The sequence below is a fragment of the Erithacus rubecula genome (assembly GCF_903797595.1).
Source record: "Erithacus rubecula genome assembly, chromosome: 18".
NCBI lineage: Eukaryota > Metazoa > Chordata > Aves > Passeriformes > Muscicapidae > Erithacus > Erithacus rubecula.
The window spans coordinates 53134-77346 of record NC_136670.1 but is presented as its reverse complement, the minus strand read 5'-3'; the positions used below and the strand labels follow the sequence as shown (position 1 = coordinate 77346).

Genomic DNA, 24213 nt, shown 5'->3' with positions numbered 1-24213 from the left:
ATGGAGAGCACAGGACCAGGCAGCCCCAGGGATCACCCCATCAACTGCTACTCTGCCATGGAAAAGCAAGAAGGCCACAGATCCCTCCCTGGATGACTGTGGTGCTACTGAGCCTCCCTCTGCTCAAGGAGGAGATTAATTTCCTCCCTGATGGCTTGTAGCTCTTCCTTGTGCCTCCTCTGCCCTGCCTGGATTTCACTTCGAGCTTCCTGCAGCTCAGCTTGCAGCTCTGCCTTGAAGGTCTGGCAACAAAATACAGGGCAACTTCTTGAGACCTGCCTTCATGTTCAGCTTTTTCCACTTTCCACACTGTCTCAAAATCCCACACTTTCAGCTACTTCTTTTGACCTCTCTAGCCAGCTCTGCTTCCTCTGCAAGCCCTCCTTCCTGGGCCTGAGCTCTGGAGCATGCCAGGCTCTGTGGTCCCAGGGCCTGAAGCAGCCCTTGCCTCCTTAGTCCCAGGAGCTGCCTCTTGTGACCTTGTCACTGCCCTGCACTCTGTTCCCTGCCTACTCAGACTTACCTGCTCCTTCTCTTGCTGCTCTTTCACCTCCTGCCTGAGCTGCTGGATCTGCTGGCAGGCTTGACTGAACTCTCCCTGAGTTTGGAGCAGTGCCTCTGATAAAGCATTCCTCTCATTCTGCTCTTCCAGCAGCACCTGCACAGAAGGAAAGAGCAGAGAGCTTCACATTTGCCCTGCAACATCTGTGTGGCAAGAGGCAGAGACTGATGGGCTCACACACTCTCAGAGCACTCGGCTGCTGCTCCCCTGGGCCACTCTGCCCCAGGGCAGCCACAGCTCCCCAGGACGTGACTTAGAACACAGCCCAGATGACATCTCTGGGTTACTGTTCAGAAATACTCCAGATGAGGTTTAAAAAGATTTTTCTCTTTTGTGTCAGCATTCCTGCTGCACCCTCCACGTGCCCACAAAAGAAAAGTGTTGATGCTTGGTGTAATAAAGGAAAATTGTTAAAGAGTTGAAATTGTCACTTACCTTATTGTTTGATACACTGTTCTGTATGACCCCAGTTCATTCTTCAATCCAGTTGTTGTATTCCCTTCCTTAAATCCAGTTTGTTGTATTCCCTGTTCCAGTTGGTTCCCTGTTACTTCCCACTTCCGTCCTCTCCCCTACCTCATTTCCGGCCTAGCTGCTGCTGCTTCAGGCCTGTTCTTTAATTGAAAGACCATGCCCAACATGTAAAATGGCAGGACTCCCAAAACACCACTCTTTAGCGGAAGTTCCCGTGAAAAGAAAAAGCCCCTGAGACAGCGAGCCAATACAAGATTTGAGAACCCGCAAAACACCATCCCGCTAGCTATGCTATCAACTGCCAAAGATTGCCCTCGTCCTCTGATCATCAGCTCACTATCTTCTATAAAGCGACCATACAGAGAAACACCCCTAAACAATATGAGTCACAGTGAGTTCCTGAGAATGCCCATGAGGCTGGAACCCCTGACCCTGCTTCTTGGCAGGATCAACGTGGCACCTTCTCTCCGGTGTTCGGACTGGCTAAACAGCATCAGCAGCAGCATAAGCCATCCCTTGGGTCCCCACTGCTTTTAATAAAAGAGCTGTTTAAATAAAGGCTTCCGCCCTGGTTAGTTTTAGCAGTTTTGGGGGCTCGTCCAGGGTCAGACCATGCCCAGAAGAGCACCTCATCTGGGATCGGCACCACCCAGGGGAGGCCCTTTGGGTCAGCTGGGCATCGTGGACCCAGGACAGAACGGGACCTGGACGATGGGGAGAGCTGGAAAGAAACCGGCGGCGGGTGTGGGAGGTGAGTAAATGTGGTGTGAGTGAGACGGGGGCCGGTAGCTCGGACCCCCGAAGCGAGTGTGGACCTCTAGTACCGCGTTTCTGGACTCCCGCAAGGGGGCCGTCCGCGAACGGGGGGAAGCAAGTGTGGCCCATTGAGGCTTAAAAGAGTGTAAGAGGTGCCTTCGGGGGTATAGTGGGCCCTCCTCCGGGCGTGCAGAGGAAATTAAGCGAGTGAGTGGCACGTAAAAAGTCCAAGTCAAGGCCCAGGTGACTCTGGGCGTGCAGAGGCCTGGGCAGGGTGTGTGTAGCGCGCGGAAGGGGGTATAGGAAGGCGTAACTGGTACCCCATTGGAACCTAGCCCTGGGAGGGATAGGAGTTTAAGGAGGGGCAAGCGGAGATAGCAAGCCCTGTCAGTATAGGAAGGAGTAACTGGAACCGCATTACAACCTAGCCGTGGGAGGGATAGGAGTTTAAGGAGCGACAAGCGGAAATAACAAGCCCTGTCAGGATAGGATGGGGGTAACTGGGACCCTGTTGGAACCTAGCCCTGGGATGGATAGGAGTTTCAGGAGGGTCAAGTGGAGATAGCAAGCCCTATCAGGACCTAACTTCAGCTCAAGTAGGGGTGTAGGGAGGGGCAAGTGGAAGTGGCAAGCCCTGTTGGGACCTAACCCTGGAAGGGATAGGAGTTGAGAGAGGGGCAAGCGGAGATAGCAAGCCCTGTTGGGACTTAACTCCAGTTTAAAAGGAGTATAGGGAGGAGCAAGCCGTGATAGCAAGCTCTATTTGGACCTAACCCCAGGGGCATACAAGCCCCAGTGTGCCAGTGTGGTGTTTGTGTTGCTTAAGAGTTGTGTTGCCTGTCAGTAATTTCTGTTCGAGTAGGGGCACCTTATAGTTTCAGTTAAGGAATTTAAATTGTAATTTTAAAAAGGCCTAAAAGAAGTTTCAGTTGCTTTAGAGTTGTGTTGCCTGTCCATCATTTTCTGTTTGGGTAGAGGCTCCTTAGAGTTTTTGTTGAAGACCTAATTCAAGTAGTAACCATGGGGAAGTGTATGAGCAAAAAGGGAAGAACTGAGGGAAAAAGTAAAAAAATGAAAAACATTCCCCCAGATAGCCCACTTGGACAAATGCTAGAGAAGTGGGAAATCAGTGAGAACACCGAAGACTTAAATAAAATTAAAATGATGCATTTCTGTGTAGAAATTTGGCTGACTATAGATCTCCCTGAAAGGTGGCTATGGTGCGGCACGAGAGACCCCTGGATGTGTACAATGTTAAATCAGCACTTAAGGACCAAAGGGAGTCTCGAAGAAGAGGAGTTACAATACGCTGCTTGTTGGGAAGGGTGTAAGTTAAATAACAAAAGGGTAAAAGTATGTAGGCTCAAAGGACAGGAAAGTCAAAAAGAAGATAAGAAAGAGAAAGGGGGGGGGGGAAGGAAGAGCACAAATGGGACCCTCTCGAATACCTACCACCTCCTCTCTCAGCTTATCCAATGGTACACCACCATTCCTCCCACCAATCTATAGCCCCCACAACGCTGCAGCCTATAGCCCCTGTGTCTCCCGAGCCAAACTGCTGTCCCTACACCTCAGTGCTCTCTGTCTAAAACTAACCCCTTCTATGCCCAAACCCTGATGCCACCATTCCCACACCCTAATCAGAACTCTCCTCCCTTGCCACCACTCCCGCACCTTGATCTGAACTCTTCCCCCTTGCCACTGCATCTGCACCCTGAACTAAGCCCTTTTCCCTTGCCATCTGTTGTCTCAGCACCTCCCCCAAGTTGGGAACAAAGACTACCAAACCCCAATGCTAATTCTCCCTTGCCAGCTGCTGTCCCAGCACCTCTCCCAAGTTGGGGACAAAGACTACCAAACCCCAATGCTAATTTTTCCCCTGAAACCCAGCATGCCCCTCCTTCTGCTGTACCACCGCCAGTTATAAAAGCTCCTGAAGGGTCACCGTGTTGTACACGCTCGAAAACAAAGCTCTTTCCTTTAAGAGAAGTCCCAATGGGAGGCATAGATGGAGGGGTAGGGTTTGTAAATGCTCCCCTTACAGCATGAGAAGTAAGGAGTTTTAAGAAGGAGCTAGGAAACATAGTAGAGAATCCCATGAGCATCGCCAACCAAGTAGACCAATTCCTAGGACCAAACATTTACACTTGGGGAGAGTTAAATTCCATTTTAAAAATATTATTCAACCCTGAGGAGGTATGATTGATTAGAACAGCCGGAATTAAAATTTGGGAAAAAGAAAACCAAGTGGGACCACCAGGAGATCACAAGTTGACAGTAGCAGACCCAGGATGGCAGCCAAATAGGCAAGAAGATAGGAGAAATATGGAAGACTATAGAAGTCTCATGATACGAGGCATCAAGGAGTCAATCCCCCATAGCAATAACTCTAAATTAGCATTTGACGCAGCCCAAGAGAAGGATGAAACTCCTGCCTCCTGACTAAATAGACTTTGCAAAAATTTCCAGCAGTATTCAAATATAGACCCAGACAATCCTGAAGGCCAAACATTCTTGAAATTACAATTTGTTTCAAAATCCTGGCCAGATATACGGAGAAAATTAGAAAAATTAGATGATTGGCAAGAAAAAAATATCAATGAGCTGCTTAGGGAGGCTTTGCGAGTCTATTTAAGAAGAGAGGAGGAAAGAAATAAATCAAAAGCAAGGGTAATGGTTGCAGTAGCTCAGGAAAGTGTTGGTGCAGAAAGAAACCCGCAGGGGAAAGAGGCACATCCACACCCAACAGGGGGAGAGGGAAGAAAGATTAAGCCACCCTGGTTAACCCCTCAAGGGCCAAGAGAACCACCAAAGTGCTTCTATTGTGGAGAGGTAGGACATATAAAAAGACATTGTCGTAAAGTTACTTTTGATGAAGCTATTGCTAGGGAGCAAGAAACCCTTGAGAAGTTGCTAAAAGGGGAAGGAGATGATGAGCAGGGGTGTCATGGGCTCTATCCATTAGGCGACCTAAAGAAACACCAAGAGCCCATTGTAAATCTAGAAGTAGGTCCCTATCAAGAAGACCTAGAGTTTGTGGTAGATACAGGAGCTGATAAATCAAGTTTATGCCAGTTACCCCTAGGCACGACTATTGGAAAAAGGACATGTGAAGTACTAGGCGCAGGAGGAAAACCCTTCATGGCAAACATCATAGATAATATTGAAATAAAAGGAAACTCTACAGAATGCACTGCGGATTTCATATATTTACCTTGGTTAGAAGGCAATCTATTAGGGAGAGGTTTACAAGTAAAATTAGGCATAGGAGTAACCTCAGAAAAAGGCAAGATGGTTGTCAAATTGATGAGTCTAACAGCAAAAGATATAGATGATATAGAACTCGAAGTATGGGGAAAAGAAGGAAAATATGGCTACTTAAATATAACACCTATAAAAGTAGAAATTAAATAGGGAGGGACACCCATTAGGGTCAAGCAATGCCTATATCGGCAGAAAGCCAGAGAGGGCTGGCAAAGATCATCAGACATTTGTTAGCAGAAGGTATACTGGAGCACTGTGTGTCACCCCACAATGCCCCAATTTTAGCAGTAAGAAAAGCAGAAAATAAATATTGACTTGTACAGGATTTAAGAGAGGTAAACAAAAGAACTGTAACCCAGTATCCCCTAGTAACGAATCCGTATACATTATTAAGCAGAATACCTAGAAATCATGCATGGTTCACCGTAATTGACCTAAAAGATGCTTTCTGGGCATGTCCCTTAGCAGAAGAAAGTAGAAACTGGTTCTTGTTTGAGTGGGAATGGCCAGAAAGCAAGACAAGGCAACAAGTTAGATGGACATGACTTCCTCAGGGATTCGCAGAATCCCCAGATTTATTTAGACATACATTGGAAGGACTATTACGAGAATTTACCCCCCCAAGGTGAAGTGCAAATTTTGCAGTACGTTGACGATATACTAGTATCTGGAAAAAATCAAGATGAAGTTAAAAGAACCAGTATCGAACTCTTAAACTTTTTAAGTCGAAAAGGCTTAACAGTATCAAAAAGAAAATTGCAATTTGTACAGTCACAAGTCACATATTTAGGGCACATCATAGGAGAAGGGTATAAAAAGCTAACCCCTGAAAGAATATCTGGAATATTGGCAATCCCTCCACCAAAACCAAAAAGAGACATAAAGAAATTATTAGACTTATTCGGCTATTGTAAATTATGAATAGAAGAATATTCAAAAAATGCTAAATTTTTATATGAAAAATTAGTAAAATCTGACCCAGTAAATTGGACAAGTAAAGATGATGAACAATTAGAAAAATTAAAAGCTAAATTGTCCACTGCTCCAGTTCTAAGTCTTTCTGACCTCAAAAAGGAGTTTGACTTGTTTGTAAATGTAGAAGGGGGAATCGCATATGGAGTACTGACACAGGAATGGGGAGGACACAGAAAACCAGTGGCTTATCTCTCAAAATTGCTAGACCCAGTAGCGAGAGGATGGCCAACACGCATTCAAGCTCTGGCAGCTACGGCAGTTTTAGTAGAAGAAGGAAAAAAATTAACCTTTCAAGGAAAAATCAGAGTACACAGCCCCAATGATTTGTGAACAGTACTAAGCCAAAAAGCACAACAGTGGCTGACAGATCCTAGAATGCTAAAATATGAAGCCATCCTAATAACAACCAGAGAGTTAGACTTAATTACTTCCAAGAGCATAAATCCAGCACAGTTTCTGATGGGCAAACCAGGAGGTAATCTTGAGCACAACTGTTCAGAAATTATAAATCTACAAACTAAGCTAAGAGAAGACTTAGGAAATTTACCATTGCCTTACGGGAGAGTACTGTTTATTGATGGGTCATCTAAAGTAATAGAAGGAAAAATAATGTCAGGGTACACAGTAATTGAAGGAATGACAAACACTGCTTTAAAATCCTTGAGCAAGGGAAGTTACCGGCCCATTGGTCAGCCCAGTGCTGTGAAGTGTATGCCATGAAAAGGGGATTGGATCTGTTAGAGAAAGATCGAGGCTCAATATATACTGATTCTAAGTATGCTTATGGAATAGTGCTCACCTTTGGAAAAACATGGGAAGAAAGAGGCTTCTTCAACTCAAAAGGAAAAGACATAACCCATAAAGACTTAATTAAATCAGTGTTAAAGTCTCTCATGAAGCCGGAAGAAATTGCCGTACTACACATAAAAGGACACCAAAAGGGAGACACTTTTGAAGAGAGAGGGAACCACGCGGCTGACCAAGCGGCCAAGATAGCTGCCCAGAGTATGGAAAAACCAATTCATGTGTTAAAATTAGATGAAACACCACCGAATGACAAAAGGGAGCCAATATTTAGGTAAACAGAGATAAAGGAAATAAGGATGGAAGAAAGTTTATAAATAAGGCACTAGCTCGGGAAATCCTAAAAGAGATACATAATCTAACGCACTGGGGAATTCAAGAGATATGTGATCACTTCTTAAGGGATCACCTATGTGTAGGAGTGTATAGTTTAGCAAAAGCTATTGTAGGAGGATGCTTAAAGTGTCAAAGGGCAAACCAAAAACAGATGAGGAAGGCCATACCAGGAGGAAGGGAAATAGCATTGAGACCTTCCCAGAGCATCCAAGTAGACTTTACAGGTATGCCCCCAGTACAAGGATATAAACATCTACTAGTCTTTGTGGACCACCTAACTCACTGGGTGGAAGCATTTCCTACCAAAAGGGAAACTGCCCAGGTAGTAGCCAAAATATTGTTAGAGCAAATTATACCCAGGTATGGCCTTGTAAATGACATAGATTCAGACAGAGGGCCACATTTCACTGCACAAGTAATACAGGATATAACAAAATCCTTGGGAATAAAGTGGAGGTTACATACCCCGTGGCACCCCCAAAGTTCAGGGAGAGTTGAGAGGATGAATAAAACCCTAAAAAATGTATTAACCAAATTAATTATGGAAACGGAAATTGGCTAAAATGTCTTCCCCTAGCCCTACTATTAGAACTCGACCAATATCTGATATTGGGGCCTCTCCATATGAAGTAATGTTTGGACTCCCCTTCTTTTTAACTCCTTACAGTTGTGGAAGTTATCTGGAAGGGGAGTGTCATGATCTGCCCAACCCGAGTGGGAGTCGTGATGGGTTCTTTTAGGGATCTCAGAGTGCAAAAGACACAACAGGGGACAAAACCAGTTTACTTTTGCAGAAATGCACTTTATTTAGTGCCAACCAAAATGCTATAGTGGGACTGAGAGAGAGAGAGAGAGAGAAAGAGAGAAAGGGGGGTCAGGATTATAGCTACCAAGATGGGCAGACAAATCCTCGTGGAGCCAGCCAATAGATGTCTGTTGCCGTCTGGGGAGATCTCAGGGGTCTCCTCTGAGAAAGTCACTTATATAGTCCTTTCCCAAAGCGAGTGGCTTCTGGCCAAAAGGTGGGAAGATTTATGGACTATTGTATGTGGAGATCGTTACCCTGAGGAACAGGTGGAAACAGGACGCTTCAAGGAACACCAAACCATCTTTGTTGTTATGAACGCATGCAGGGTAGCCCATATCAAACCAGTCCATCATTCTTCCATCTGTTGGAGCTTTGTTGAGTCAGGGCCCCGTGACTAGTCGTCATGAGAAACCAGTCCTGGTAGGCATCACCTGCGGAACAGTCACTTGGCGTTCCTCCCATCCCTGGCCAGTGTAGGCCTCAGGCGAGGGTCGTTGGGCAGAAACAGACGAGAGGCTCAGACGGACTCTCACATCACCCCATGACCAATGAGCGTCACTGAGAAACTCCATCAGCATGATGTTGTGACGTTTTAGCAGCTTCAGGATCCATCATTGGTAGCACATCCCAAGAACAGGGACAGGGTAAACAAAACCCGGGGATAAGAAAGAAAAGGGAAAAGGAAAAGGAAAAGGAAAAGAAAGGGAAAATAAACAGGAAAATAATAAAGCAAATATTCACAACAAAATTGATTAGAACAATTTTTCAAACAAATCATAATCAAATTAGCTAAAATAACTTTCAAACAATTAAAACAAAATCAATGAAATTACATCCAAACAATTAAAATTGAAAACAATTACAATTAAAACAATTCAGTATCCATTATAATATGTTTTTATGATTAAAACAATTATTTTCCAAAACCGTTTTCAGTCAAAAGCTTAACATTAATAAAACTAATCATACCAATCATAAGAAGCAACAAACAATTCTAATCAGTTTGCTGTTAAAGGCCTGAATTTTATTGCTCATGTAATTTGTCTGGTGTCAATAACTTTAGGGGTATCTTTAGCAGATGGAGTAGTGATCAAATTATGTGCTTCCATTGTTGATGCTAATTGTGTCAGCCATTTTACCATTCCCCAATTCAGGATGTATAGAATGACTGACAAAACAAAACCGATCAAAACCAAAATCAAAAGCACAACAATGGGATGACACAATTTGTTTAGGATGCTGGTAGCAGTAGGTGACCGCCCAAAAAGAGTATCCCACCACCTGGGTTCAGCATCCCCTTTTACCCTTTCTAAAACCTGATGTATCTCTTTCACATAGTGATGAACTGTCACCAGGGTCTTCTGTTCATTTTTCTTGATCTTTCCCAAGATCCCAATTAAGTCCTGGTGAAGCAACAATTATTTAATCAAAGTGAGGTTCATCCCGATGGGAGCAGGCACTAACTGATGAATCAGTGTAAAACTGCATTGCAAAAGGTGATAAGACATAACTGGAACAGTATAGGAAAAGTCACAGCCCATGATCGTGGTAAAATTACAAACACAAGAATTTAAATGATTTTTTAGATCCACTGTTTCATTTTCTAGAAACACTGAGTTGCAAGCAGTTCTTACACACACACATCCATTACCTATGTACACCAGCACTGTTGCAGGAGTCTCATCAAGGTGTATTTCAAAATGACAGATATTTTGCTCTGTGTTTAAACAGATGTCTTGGGTCACAATGGCATTGCTTTCACAAATGAAACCCTGTTGCTCCCGAACAACGCAAGATTCCAAATTAACAGTTTGCCATTTCTCACCAATTTGACGGGCTCATTCTCTATGCTCGAAAGGATAGAGAATAGTTCCATTGTGATTCAATCCTAATGCAATGATGGGGTATATCAAATGCACTGAAGCGTATTGTCAACACAAAGGCTGTGGCTGTATTAGTGCTGGGGTTGTAGGTAAAGTTTACCAAATTCCACCAGGACTGAAACTTCCTTTCAAAATCATTAGCATTGTCCCAAATTATTGTCCGAATTTCAGTAGGGAAGATGCCTTCTTCCCCTTCCCTTATAATTGAGGCAACAACTGTTTGCATCCGAAGCTGTGCCTGGATACAGCTGAGGGCTAAAGAGATGTTGTTTTGAGCAGTACCAAGAGCATCAATTATTAATTTGTGATCATTTACTCTTGCCTTTTCCCAATTTGGTAAAATGTTTGATAATAACCACTGTTGCGTCCCCAGAGCTGTTAAAGAGGACTGCAGAGGTTGTTTCAATTTGGTCAGGTCTCTGGTGGTGGCAACCAATTTGTTCATTAATACCTCTGAATCAATGCTATTTAAAATTCCCAATCCTGTTCCCACATCACCGGTTAAGTCCCTTGCCATGCGTTTTTTGGAAAGAATCTGCCTCCACAGCCAGGTGGTCCACCTCTGTAGCGAAATTTGTAAAAAAGGTGAACATTTTGGCTGAATTTGTGAAACAGTGTTCTGTATCAATAATTTAACTTGTTTAAGGGACTACGCCGAATTAAACAATATTTGTTGTTGTCCAGTTTTCTTAATTATGTAAGGCCCAATTTCAAGAATATTTGGCTTCAGCACAAATGGTGGTTGAGTAGTGGATGTTATGGTGTTACAACATTGACATCAAGTTCTCCCCAGTGTTTAGTGTTGTTCTCACCACATATCCCCTTGTGAAAGAATTGCACATCAGTTAGGTTCAACCAACAATTCTGATTTTGAGTCTCACAGTGTAAAACATGGCCATGAGGTCTTATACCACAGCTGTGTATGGGTTCAACAAGAGATCCAACAATTAATTCACATTGGATGGCAATGTTACCAGAAATGTGTAAAACTTGTGTATCAGCCTGCAAGCAGTGTTGCAAACGGGTGGAGAGACATCCTTTAGAGGATGACCCATTACACTTGAGAGGAGGGAAAGGCTTATGGGATGCATGGCAGATAGGTTATATTGGTCCCTTTAAGCGATCAGGAGGAAAACATTTTGTGTTAGTGGGAGTTGAGATAATGTCAGGATTAGTACAGGCCGAGGCCTTCAAAAGGGCTACACGAGAAAATACTGCAATGCTCTACTAATTCTTTTCACTATTGTTTCACAAGGTAGGTTCTCAGGGCCTGTCCGAAAACTGCAGTTTTCTAAGCCTTAGCATGACTACTACTATATCTACATTAGTCCTTTTTCTCATTATTTCAGTATCAACTCCCCCCTTTTGAGCATTCTTCAGATTTTCTGCAAGGATGCTCAATTCTTCAAGTTGTGGTTTCTATGTAGAACGGTGAGTCTTTTTTTCGAGTTGGCAGGATTACTTCTTTCCGGGTCAGTGCTCTCATGACACGTCGAGTATTAGTTCCTTTTCTGGCAATCATTCTTTCTGGCACCATTACATCTGGCTCCGGAACTGTAATTTTAACAAATGCTTCTCTCACTTGCATTATACAGACTAATGTTAAAAGAACTAAGTCTTTGCCCTGAACACCAGCTTTGTTGCTGACAGAGGCTGTACTTCTCATCTTGACGGGACCTTCTTGATTCGAGTGTAGTGAATCCAGTTGTCGATCCTTTGGACTTTCACTGCCGTGTAGGTAGTCATGATCACTTGGTGAGGACTGCCCCATACTTCTTTCAAGGGTTCTGTATTCCAGTTCTTCACATATACTTGATCTCCTGGCTGGATGTCATGGACAGGATTTTCCAAGGGCAGAGGCCGGTTCCACTGCAATGCTCCCCGCAGCGCTGTAAGGACTTTATTTAAAGACAAAATGTAAACTCAACAATACTTGATTTTCTACTAAGTGAGGGTCCCCTTTGTAAGTTGCAGCATGATATGGCTTGCCATACAAAATTTTGTATGGACTTACTCCTATTTTTTTTCTGGGTTTAATTCTGATTCTTAGCAAGGCTAGAGGTAGTGCCTGAGGCCACTGTATCTTTGCTTCCTGACAAATTTTCTTAATTTGCCCTTTTAATGTCTGATTCATCTGTTCTACCTGGCCACTAGATTGTGGTCTTCAGGGCGTATGGAGATCCCAGGCTATCCCTAATACTCTGGCTACCTCTTGGACTACTCCAGCTACAAAGTGAGGTCCCCTATCTGAGGACATTCCTAATGGGATTCCAAATCTAGGAATGATTTCTCGTAGTAAGGTTTTAATTACTTCCTTTGCCTGGTTAGTCCTGCATGGGAAAGCTTCCGGCTACCCTGAAAAAGTACACACATACACCAGTAAACTACGGTACCCTTGTGCTTTTGGTAGCTCTGAGAAATCTATTTGCCAATAGTCTCCTGGTTGCGGCCCTACTTGTAACTTTCCTAGTTGTATTTGCCTTCGTGTCACTGGGTTATTTTTAATACAGACAGGACACGTGGCGTTAATCCGTTTTGCCATTGTTAACATCTGGTTGGAAATCACCTCATGTTTTAAAAATTGTACCAATGCGTCTGCTCCCCAATGGCACTTGTTATGTTCGATTTCTAAAATTGTTTTTATTACTTTTGTTGGCAGTACAACCTGACCTACAGCTGTGACATACTATCCTTTTTCATTTTTCTGGGCCTGGAGAAATTGAGCAAGCTTCTTATCTTCATGTGTATACCATGGTTTCTGCTCAAGAAAAGAAGTTGCAGGGTTAATTCGCACTGGCAATAAAGCTAATTGTGTCCATACCTCTCGGGCAACCTGTTTGGCAACTCTGTCAGCCAACTGGTTTCCTTGGAACGCTTTTCCCTCTTCTTTTTGATGTCTTTTTACATGCATCACTGCCACTGCCTGAGGTTTATGCACTGCTTCCAATAGTGCTAATATTTGTTCTTTGTGCTTAATTTTTGATCCTTGAGAATTCAACAGTCCTCTTTCTTTCCATAGTGCTCCATGTACATATATTACTCCAAAGGCGTATTTTGAATCAGTCTAAATGTTTACTCTTTTCCTTTGACTCAATTCTAAGGCTCTTACCAGAGCATGTATTTCGGCTTTCTGGGCTGAAGTTCCCGGGGTTAAAGCTTGAGCTTTTATTATTTGTGTCAAAGTCACTACTGCATATCTTGCATACCTGGTTCCGTTTTCTACAAAGCTGGATCCATCTGTAAACAGTTTCCATTCCGGATTTTTTTAAAGGCTTGTTTTTTAGGTTCTTCCGGCTGGCATACACCTGTTCAATGATTTCTACGCAGTCATGTGTCAATTTGCTTCCTTTTTCTTGGCTGCTGCTCCTAAGAAATTCTGCTGGGTTGAGATGATTAGTTATTTTTAATTTAATGTCTTCTTGTTCTCGGAGAAGTGCCTGGTATTGTAACACGCGGCTTGATGAGAGCCAATGCCCCCCCTTTTGTTCCAAAACCGCAATGACCATGTGGGGAACAAATACTTCCATCCTTTTCCCCAGAGTCAATTTTCTGGCTTCCCGAATTAGAAGCACTGTTGCTGCCACAGCTCTAAGACAACCTGGCCATCTGGCACTTACAGTGTCTAGCTGCTTTGAGAAGTACCCCACCGGGTGCTTCCATGAGCCCAGTTTTTGGGTGAGCACCCCTATTGCCAGTCTCTGTTTCTCATTTACGTATAGTTGAAAAGGTTTTGTAAGATCTGGCAATCCTAGTGCTGGGGCTTCTTTTAAGGCTTGTTTTAGACTCTGGAATGCTTTTTCTTGAGTTTGTCCCCACTGAAACACAGGGCTTTTGGCTGCCTCATACAGGGGTTTTGCTTTTAGTCCAAATTCTGGGGTCCACAAGCGGCACCACCTTACCATGCCCAAAAAGGATCTTAACTCTTGTGGATTTCGTGGTGTGGGTATGGTGCAAATTGCTTGTATTTGATTAACTCCCAACTTTCGCACCCCTTGTGAAATTTCGCAGCCTAGGTAAATTACTTGGGTTCTTACCAGCTGAGCTTTTTCTTTCGATACTCGGTATCCAGCTTATCCCAGCATATTAAGTAATCCAATAGTGAGTCTGAGGCAAACATTCTTTTCTGTGGAGGCTATAAAGATGTCATCAACATATTGTAGGAGAACATATAAGAAAGGTGATTCTTTTACCTGAGTCGTCTTCCATTCTTCTAACTCTCGAGCCAATTGATTTCCAAAAATAGTTGGTGAGTTTTTGAATCTTTGTGGTAGACGCGTCCAGGTGAGCTGCTTCTTGCATCCCGTGTCTGGGTTCTCCCACTCAAAGGCAAAGTATTTCCTACTTTCAAGTGCCAAGGGGATACAGAAAAATGCATCTTTCAAATTAATCACTGTGAACCACTTAAACCTTTCCGACACAGCTGTCAACAATGTATACGGATTAGCTACTACTGGGTGTATATCTTTAGTGATGTTATTAATTGCTCTTAAATCTTGAACTAATCTATACTTACCATTTGGCTTTTTGACTGGGAATATCGGAGTATTGAATTCTGACTCACATTCCTGTAAAATTCTCAAGCTAAGAAATTGTTCAATCATGGGTGCTATTCCTATTCGTGCTTCCAATTTCAAAGGATATTGTCTTACCCTTACTGGGGAGGCTCCTTCCTTTAGTTCTATTACAACCGGTTGTGCTGCTTTTGATTTTCCAGGTACTCCTGTTTCCCATACCCATGGTACTACAGCTTGTTCTATTTCTTGTGGTATTTCTGCTGCTTCAACTTCTTTTACTACAAACAACTTAGCAATATTCTCCTCAGGAAATTCCAATTTTACTCTACCTTTTTCAAATATTATTTTTGCCTCTAACATTGACAATAGATCCCTCCCGAATAGCGATTCTGGGCTATTTGGCATATATAAAAATTGATGATCAAATTCTTTCCCCCCAAATTTTATATCTAATGGCCACAAAAATGTTCGTTCCTTAACTTGACCCGTAACCCCCACTACTTGGATAGTAGAATCACTCAAAGGTTCTAGCTTAGTGTTAACAGCTTAATATGATGCCCCCGTATCTACTCTAAATTCTAATGGTTCCCCATCTACTTCCATTATTACCTTTAAATCCTGGTCTAGTCAGCTCTGATTTTGGTAATTCCCCATCATAAGGGCTTGAGCGACACCTTGGGGATTTCCTGGGAAAGCACCTGTATTATTCATCAATCCCTGATTTCCATTCCCGCTGGCTATAATTCCTCCCCCAAAACCCATTCCTTGGTTGAGAGGACACTCATTTTTCCAATGTCATCTATTTTTACATAGAGCACATTGATCTATCCCTAGCTGTATTCTCCCTCTTCCCATATTAAATTAACCCATAAGTCCTCCCGCACCCATTGGCATTCCCCCCTTTGCTATTCCCCTTCCTCCTCCTCGTCCACGTCCACGACTCCCCCCTCTCATATTATTTCCAGCCGCTTGCTGTAACACCGCCAACATAGTAGCCTGCTGTTTCCTGGCCGTTTCTTTTTCCCTATTATTATATACCTTCCACACAACTTCCAACAGTTTATCTAAATTCCGAGTATCCTCTTCCTCCAATTTTTGTAATTTCTTTCTAATATCTTCCTGAGACTGCCCCATAAAAATTAATGCTAGCTGTAATTTTCCCGATTTCCCTTCAACTTCTAAATTAGTGTATCTACAAGCTGTCTCCTTAAGCCGCTCTAAAAAGGTTGACGGAGACTCATTCTTTTCCTGCCTGACCGAATACAACTTAGACCAATTCAAAGTTTTTGGTATTCCATTCCGTATTCCTTCTGTTAACAAATCCTGATAAGCTTTAAGTCTCCGAGAACCGCCCGTCGAGTTGGGATCCCACTCTGGATCTTCCCTAGGTACCAAATCATTTACTGTACCATCCACAAGCTGCAACCTAATCATTTCTCATGCTTTCTCTGTCATAGCTTTAAACACCATTTCCTTTTCAGTAGAATCCATTATTGTGTCTAACAAAACTTGTAAATCATTCCAATCTGGGTTCTGAGTCTTAATTACCATTTTTACCACCCGCGCAGTTCGTTCAGGATCCTCCCGATACGCCCCCGCTGATTGTTTCCAAATTAGTAAATCATTCGGAGAGAAGGGAACTTTCACTATGACCCGTTTCCCCTGCGGCCCGACAGCTTCACGGAGAGGAATCATTAAATGAGCACCTTCTTCCTTTTTCTTCCTTTCCACCTCCCACCGCCCTCTCCGAGTTCTTTCACATAAGGGGGTCCGTGGTATATCAGTGGTTTCTATTTTTGCTTCCCGATCCTCCCTTTCTACCTCTGGCATACTTCCTCAACGTTCCTCCATCGGAGGGGCACTAGGGGCTATCAGCAAAGAAACATCCTCCTCAGGTTCCGAAAACCTAACCGAGCATTCCTTCTCTTTCTGCCAACCCTTACATCCATCACAATTCTGCTTTAATGTTTTCAAAACCATGATCCCACACTCCTTTTGCCACTCCGGTTTATCTTTCAAATAATAAAAGAGGTCTAGATACGGTATTTCATCCCATTTTTCATTACTTTGCAGAAAATGCATCAAAGGTGTAATAATGTCAGGATTCAGTGTACCGTTCCTAGGCCATTGCATACCATCGGGTTCATATAAAGGCCATACATGATTACAGAAATCAATCAATTTCCTTTTACTTAGTTCTTGACCAAAATTCCCCACATTCCAATGTTGTAATAAACAGCCCAAAGGTGAATCGTCCGGGATTTCTATCCCAGAACTTGCCATAGTTCTAAACGTTTTTAAAGACATCATTTCACCTCTTTTTTTTTTCTTTTTTTTTTCTTTTTTTTTTTTTTTTTTTTTTTTTTTTTACAATATACACCACACAACACTCACACCCTTTCCACACACTTTGCCACACTGCACACCACACACAACACTCACACCCTTTTCCACCAATCCACCAATCTTGCCTTTCTCGTCGCCGCGAGTGGCAAGTGCTGAACCTGCGCAGTCACTGCCGCGTCTGACGGTCAGTGCCTAGGCTTTTCCACAACCTTAAAGACGTCTGTGACCCCCGTGCGGAATCGCCGTTCCGACTTAATCGGCAGGCCCCCTTTCCCCTCAAAAAAAAGAATAAAGCACCTTCAGGCTTACCTCCAGGTCGTCCGTCAGGTGCGGGGTCGGGCATGGGTTGATGTTCTCCCCAGAAATCACCTGGTGCCGGCGTGGAGTGGATCAGCCCACGAACCGCCCCAGCCACCTCCGGAGTCCCATCTGGGTCGCCAGGAAAACTGTTGCCCGATGCCCCAAACAGAACACAAACTAACAGAGTTAGTTTATGCGGTGCTTTATTCAGGGCCCGGGGAACCTGCGGACTAGCGTCCAAAGTCAGGATCCCACAGCTCCCTTTTTCCATCAGGTTTTTATACCTTTTTACAAAGTGGTCTACGTGCAGAAATACACATTCTTCAAAACAATACAGATACATAAATCTTGCAGGTATCATTCCTAAAAGTTATAAATTCTGCATGCTTGTCTACTTAGAACTATAGGCTACCCCCCTTAATCCCCCTTGTATGTTTGCCCATCACCAGAACCCTTTATTTATTATTATTATACTTTAGCCTTATCTTGAAAGTTTCTAGATGTCCTATATGCTTTACTAAATCCTTTGATTATTGTTTTTACAGTTCTAAATGTTCTATATGCTCTACTAATTCTTTTCACTGTTGTTTCACAAGGTAGGTTCTCAGGGCCTGTCCGAAAACTGCAGTTTTCTAAGCCTTAGCATGACTACTACTATATCGACATTAGTCCTTTTTCTCATTATTTCGGTATGAAGAGCGCAAAAGACACAGCAGGGGACAAAACCAGTTTACTTTTGCAGAAATGCACTTTATTTAGTGCCAACCAAAATTCTATAGTGGGACTGAGAGAGAGAGAGAGAGAGAGAAAGAGAGAAAGGGGGGTCGGGATTATAGCTACCAAGATGGGCAGACGAATCCTCGTGGAACCAGCCAATAGATGTCTGTTGCCATCTGGGGATATCTCAAGGGGGTCTCCTTTAAGAAAGTCTTTTATATAGTCCTTTCCCAAAGTGAGTGGCTTCTGGCCAAAAGGTGGGAAGATTTATGAACTATTGTATGTGGAGATCGTTACCCTGAGGAACAGGTGGAAACAGGACGCTTCAAGGAACACCAAACTGTCTTTGACGTTAGGGACAAATGCAGGGTACCCCATACTGGACCAGGCCATCATTCTTCCATCTGTGGGAGCTTTGTTGAGTCAGGGCCCCGTGACTAGTCGTCATGAGAAAACATGACCTAGGCATCACCTGCGAAATAGTTACTTGGCGTTCCTCCCATCCCTGGCCAGTGTAGGCCTCAGGCAAGGGTTGCTGGGCAGAAACAGACAAGAGGCTCAGATGGACTCTCACAACTTAGAAGACTGTTTTTTTAAAATTGCCTTGAACCCTCATGACATACAACAGTTTGCCTTTACTTTACCAGTCATTAATAGAGAGGCAATTGCACAACAGTACGAGTGGACTGTTTTGCCACAAGGCATGCGAAATTCACCAACACTTTGTCAACTTTTTGTAGCAGCTGCATTACAACCCCTGTGGGCGCATTGGAAGACCACCTTGATCTTCCATTTTATGGATGATTCCTTATTTGCACAGGGAAAAATCTTTACAAGAGAACATGAGCATATAATAATCAACACTCTGGAAAAGCATGGACTGGTGGTTGCCCCTGACAAAATACAACACACTGCTCCTTGGCAGTATTTGGGTTGGCAGATACCTAATGCTACAATATGACCCCAGAAACTGGAGTTAAAAACAGCTATTCACACATTACATGATGCTCAGCGTCTTCTCGGTGACCTCCAGTGGCTCCGACCGGTAATTGGATTTTCCAACAATGAGTTGAAAGTCCTTCGACCTTTGCTGAAAGGTAGAGACTCTGCTGCATCTCTGTCTGTAACTACTCAGCAAAAAGAGATGCTACAGCAGTTAACCACCTCTATTGTGGAGAGGGCTGTCTCCTGTAAGATGGCAGAAGTACCCAGACATTACTGTTCTACTTGGAAAAGAATACATAGTGGGTGCCCTTACACAGACTATACCTGACCATCAGACACTTGTCTTGGAGTGGCTTTTTACTGGCTTTTTTAGTGGCTTTTTTACTAGTGACTTTATCTGTGCAGCCTCCCACTACAATACAAAGTCATATTGCTAACCTCGCTGCTTTAATAAAAAAGGGGTGACTTAGATGTCTAGAAATAACAGGACTTGAACCAGCAAATATCTATGTACCCCTGCAAGCTGAGGACTTGGCATGGTATATGTATCATTCTCCAGATTTACAGGCAAGTGTTCTGGAAGCAGCACAAAATACTCAGCTGAAATCGATAAAAAATCCAGTTTTGCAATGGATGCAGTGTCATGCTTGGATTCCTAAACTGAAAGTGCTGGATTGCCCTCTACAGGATGCCATCACTGCATACACGGAAAAAAGTCAAATTCAATGTAGAAGACATGGATGACGTGGTCCACACAGCCTCATGTCCTGCCATCTCCCACAGCTCCAGCCTTGTAAAAAATCACACCAGTTCTCATTTCAGTATAATTACCTCTCACTTGGCATTTTCAAATCTTGTTTTTTCTGCTTCTTGTTGGGCCTCCAGGGTGGCAACTTTCTGCCTCATCTCAGACAGCACCTTCTGGTGCTCCTGCTCTCTCTCTGCCTTCTCTTTTTCCCATTGTTCCAGTGTCTCCTGCATCTCTGCATGGTGCCTTTCACACTCACTTGCCTGAGGAGGGGAGGAAAAATTCTTCAAGATGAAGTCTCAGGCAAGCTCCTCGCTTAAAAATGTGAAGCTTCATCCCTCCCACAACCTGAAAATACAACAGCACTGGCTTTCTGCATTCACAAACTCTGCCCTGTCAGGGAATTTAAAAGGAGACTCAGCAGGTGCAAGTATCACAGACTCATGGAATCATTTTTATTGGGAAAGGTCTTCCCAAGCATCGAGTCCAACCACTCAGAACAGGAAGTGTCACCTTCTCTCTCTGATGCTCCAGTCACAAGGACTGATGGGCAGGGGATCTCCCTCAGCCACTCCTTGTCACATCTGTGTTCCTGACCCTTTCCTTGCTCTGATCCCTGTCTTTAAGGCTCTGAAGCTGCCCAAAGAAACAAATTTTGCAGACGCATATAGAACATTGCTCACCATCATGTCTATCCCTGGCTAAGAAATGCATGGAGCATGTTGAGCCAGGTATGCACAGCAGTGTCTCTGTCTTCTACAGCCAGAAACAGCATCTGGGCTGATCTGGCTGGCACAACTCCCACTCCCTCAGGTGCTGCCTAGGAATAAGGTGTCCAGAGCCCTGGTAACATCATCCCTCTCTTGCTCCAGCAGATCCCTCTGAAACTGCAATTCCTCCAATGTCCATGTCTTGACTTTCAGCTTGCTTTGCACTGATGGGTCTTCTCCCTCAAGTGCAGCTAGGTCCTCCACTATGCAAGAAGGGGCAAGACGAGTTTCCAGTGGGAAACTCTCATTTCTAAAACCAACCTCCATCCTGTCCTTCTGCTCTGCCTTTTCTGCCTGGGCTGACACTCCCTTCTGCTGCTTGGTGTTCTTCTGATGCAGACTCAAGGCTCCTGGCTCTGGGATTCCAATGACTTTTTGCAGCTTTTCATTGGACTTCTCCATGTTTTCACAGTCACTGCAGAGACAAGGCTCAGTCAGAAGAACAAAGAAGCCTAAAGGGTCAACGATCCCATTTTCTGCACTCCAGGATGGACCAGGGTGCAGTGGGCTAAGGAAGACCTTGCTCTTTCCCTCCCAAGGAAATCCTCCAGAGGCAAAGGGAAAGGAAGGCAGGATTTTGCCTTCCTTCAGTGAGAAGCAGCAGCTGGGCAGGGGCATGCAAAGAACAGAATTCAGGGAAGCAGCATGGTGAGAAGAAGGAATCTTCTCTTCCAATATGGCTGTGCATCACCCAGACAGCCTTAGGAGTCACAGTAGAGCATGAAAAAAACCCAAACAGGATGATGCTCAAGAGCCACACTGAGGCCTATGCATGGTAGGGAAGGGGATTTCTTCTCCCCGGACGCCCTGAACTCCCAGGCCTGAAAGTAGATGGTTTCTGGAACGCAGGAGAAAGAAACGCTCAGCTTCTGATTTCTTCTAGCAGACAGTCTATGTGCTGCTGGTGGCTTCTGATCCTCTGGTATTTCTCTGCCATTTTTCTCAAAATGTTGCTGCAAGAGCCCACAATTCTCTGTGGCTTCCTGAACCAATTCCAAGGGATCCTGTTCATTAGTGAATGTCAGAGTTGAGAGCATGTTCCCAGGACTGTCAGTGCAGATGATGGAATTGCCCATGCTGCCACTGTCATCTAACAGCACCTGAAAGCCCACATTCAGCTGTTAGTCAGCTATTCTGTTCCTATTTCAAAGTACCACTGAGTTGCCTCTTCTGATCTCACAAGAACCAGTTTCCATTCATGGAGAACCAGTTTCAAAATCTCACCCAGCTCAGCACTGTTTACTCACCTCAGGAGATCTGGAGGAACATCCCTGGTGAGAAAGGCCTCGAGCTTCCTGGAAGACCACAGGGCAGAGGACACTCAGACTGCATGGCTGCTCCTGAGGCAGCCACTTCTAAGTGCTTCCCAGCCTGTCCCAAAGCATAGCAATTCCAGCTGAGCTCTTCCTCCCCTCCTATGGAATATTTCCAGCCCAGTAGTTTGACAGCAGAACAAATGAACATGCTGGAAGGTGTCATCACTTTTAAGAACACCAGAAAGGGAGCTGCCCAGAGCCCAGTCCAATTTGGCCTTGAATACTCCAGGGATCCAGGGACAGCCACAGCTTCTCTTAACAACCTGTGCCAGGGCCTCAGCACCCTCACAGAGCAGAATTCCCTCCCAATATCCCATCCATCTCTGCCATGTCTCAGTGGGAAGCCACTGTCCCTTGTCCTGTCCCTGAAGGCCCTTGGCTTAAGTCCCTCTCCAGCTCTCTTGCAGCCCTTTCAGGCATTGGAAAGGGCTCTAAGGTCACCCTGGAACCTTCTCCAGGCTGGACAACCCCAAGTCTTGCATCCTTTTCCCTTGGCGCAGGTGCTCCAGCCCTTGGAGCATCTTCCTATTAATCCCATGGCCTCCTCTGGGACTCTGGGGATCATCTTGGAGGTGTCAGGGAGAAACCCATTCTTGCCTCTGGGAAGAACTGAGGCTGTGCTGTAAATTGGGCTGAAGGGAAGGCAATGAAAAGCTGCCCCCTTGTTTGTGCCTACGGCCTCCAGTGGAACAAGGATGGAGTGGGAGATGTGGCCAGGAGCCCCCCATTCCCTCCCAGGCCTGTCCCCACATCAAGCACCAAAACTGCTGCCAGCTCTGGAACAGCCAATTGTTAATCCTTTGCTATTCCCAAAGGGAACCAATTCCCCTGAGGCACAGCCCCAGCCCAGCCAGGTCCCTGCTGGGACTGGCACATTGGAGAGCGGGGGCTTTTTCACGCACCCGCCGGGTGTCCATCTGCCCCTTTGGCAAGAACAGTGACCAAATCCCCATGTCCAAAGGTCGTTGACTTTTTCAGGGTCTAAACCCCAGCACCCAAAGGCCCTTGCCCTTTGCAGGGTCTAAACCCCAGTGCTCAAAGGCCTTTGGCCTCTGCAGGGTCTAAACCCCAGTGCCCAAAGGCCCTTGGCCACTGCAGGGTCTAAACCCCAGTGCCCAAAGGCCCTTGGCCTCTGCAGGGTCTAAACCGAAATCTCCAAAGGCTCATGGCCTTTGCAGGGTCTAACCCCAATCTCCAAATGTCGTTGGCCTTTGCAAGGTCAATAGCACACAAGCAAGGTGCCGTTGGCCTTTGTGAGGTCTGAGTTCCAATGTTTATGAGCTGTTGACAACTCCAGGGTCGAAACCCCAATGAGCCAGGAGCTGTTGATTGTTTCCAGGGTCCAACCCCCAACATTCCAACATTCCATGGCCTGTTGACAGTTGTCAGGATCCGAAGCCCATCATTCCAGGGGCTGGTGGAATGGCCCTCCCCAGCTCTCCCCATGCCAGCTCCCTGCTGGCCCTGGCACCTGCCCTGCCTCCCCCGTGTCCCCACAGCCATGCTGGGCAGGGCCCTGGCTCATAACATGAGTTCTAAATTGGTGGTCCAGACAGCATCAATTTTAAGGCTCGGCATTCTCAAGAACCACATACACTTTAGGGATGTGCTTAGCTCCTGAGTCACAGAAATTCTTCTGTCTTCCCTTGTTGCAGTATGTTTCAGTAAAATAGAAATATAAAATTAGTAGTAGTTATGCTAAGGACTGATCAAGTAGCTTAGGCCCTGAGTTGGCAAGAGTGAGGGGTATTCAGTTAAGTAAATTTATGTGTGTACCGAAGTAGAACTTGCTGAAACAGTAGAAATGTTACTCTCTTGAATAGTGCATTGTTTATCTACATGATGTATGTGACTTGTCTAGCCGAGTGTAACAATTTATTACTTAGAGGAATGTAGACAGATTAGGAGAACCTTGAGAAAATCACGTAGGGGTAGTGAAGTAAGAAAATCAAAGGATAAAGAAATTCTCCAAGAAGTGTATTTAAGCTCTGAGAAATTGTAATCTGGTAGGCTCTGACTTTGGATGCTAGTCCTCAGACCCCAGGACCCTCAATAAAGCACCGCACTAAACAACCTAGTTGTTTCGTGTCTCTCTGTCAGGCAACACCCTGACACAGGGGAGATGTAAGAAAAAGCCCAAAAATGTTCTTGGTGCTTACAAATATTTATGGAAAATAAAGCCTTGTGTTTAGAACAGTCACATGAGGAGGAAAAATGGTGTTTCAGGGGCTTTTGAAATTCCTACAGAGAAATGCCAAGAGCTGCAGTGTTTAAGGCTTATAAAATAGATCAAAAATGACACAGTCACAAGTGCAATTTTTTCTCTGCACTTTGTTTGGCAATATATCTAGATCTTCTAGGCAGAAGAAAATTCTTGTTTATTACATCAAAGATTCCTCGCTAAGAACAGACCTTCAAGAACCAAATGGGTCTGCCTGGAAAAACTTTGGTAAGTGTTTTTTGCCCTCATCTTCGATAGCATTCTTCTGTGTCCTGCGGAGGATTTCTGTGTCCCAGTTGACAGGAACTGGCAGGGCACAAATCCTTCGTGGAAGAGAAGAGCTGCACCTGCCTTCTCCAGGGCCTGTCTCTGCAGAGACTGATGGTCCAAAGATGTCACTGCCAAGTAACATCAGATCAAAGATTAACACAGCTTCAAGTCTCTGTTCCACAAGAGCAGCTCTAGGCTTCTTAA

At 44.5% G+C, this 24213-nt stretch overlaps 2 long non-coding RNA genes across 2 annotated transcripts; both read right to left on the bottom strand.

Annotated features, from left to right (window-relative positions):
- Positions 1 to 114: 114 nt before the first annotated feature.
- On the bottom strand, positions 115 to 20592 carry LOC306809630. Its single transcript, XR_013776279.1, has 4 exons — positions 20464 to 20592; positions 19516 to 19695; positions 524 to 658; positions 115 to 242 (listed from the first exon to the last, which is right to left on the bottom strand). It is a non-coding gene; the product is annotated as an uncharacterized lncRNA (long non-coding RNA).
- A 482-nt stretch (positions 20593 to 21074) lies between these two features.
- On the bottom strand, positions 21075 to 22519 carry LOC306809728. Its single transcript, XR_013776300.1, has 3 exons — positions 22421 to 22519; positions 21450 to 21497; positions 21075 to 21302 (listed from the first exon to the last, which is right to left on the bottom strand). It is a non-coding gene; the product is annotated as an uncharacterized lncRNA (long non-coding RNA).
- Between the last annotated feature and the right edge of the window lie 1694 nt (positions 22520 to 24213).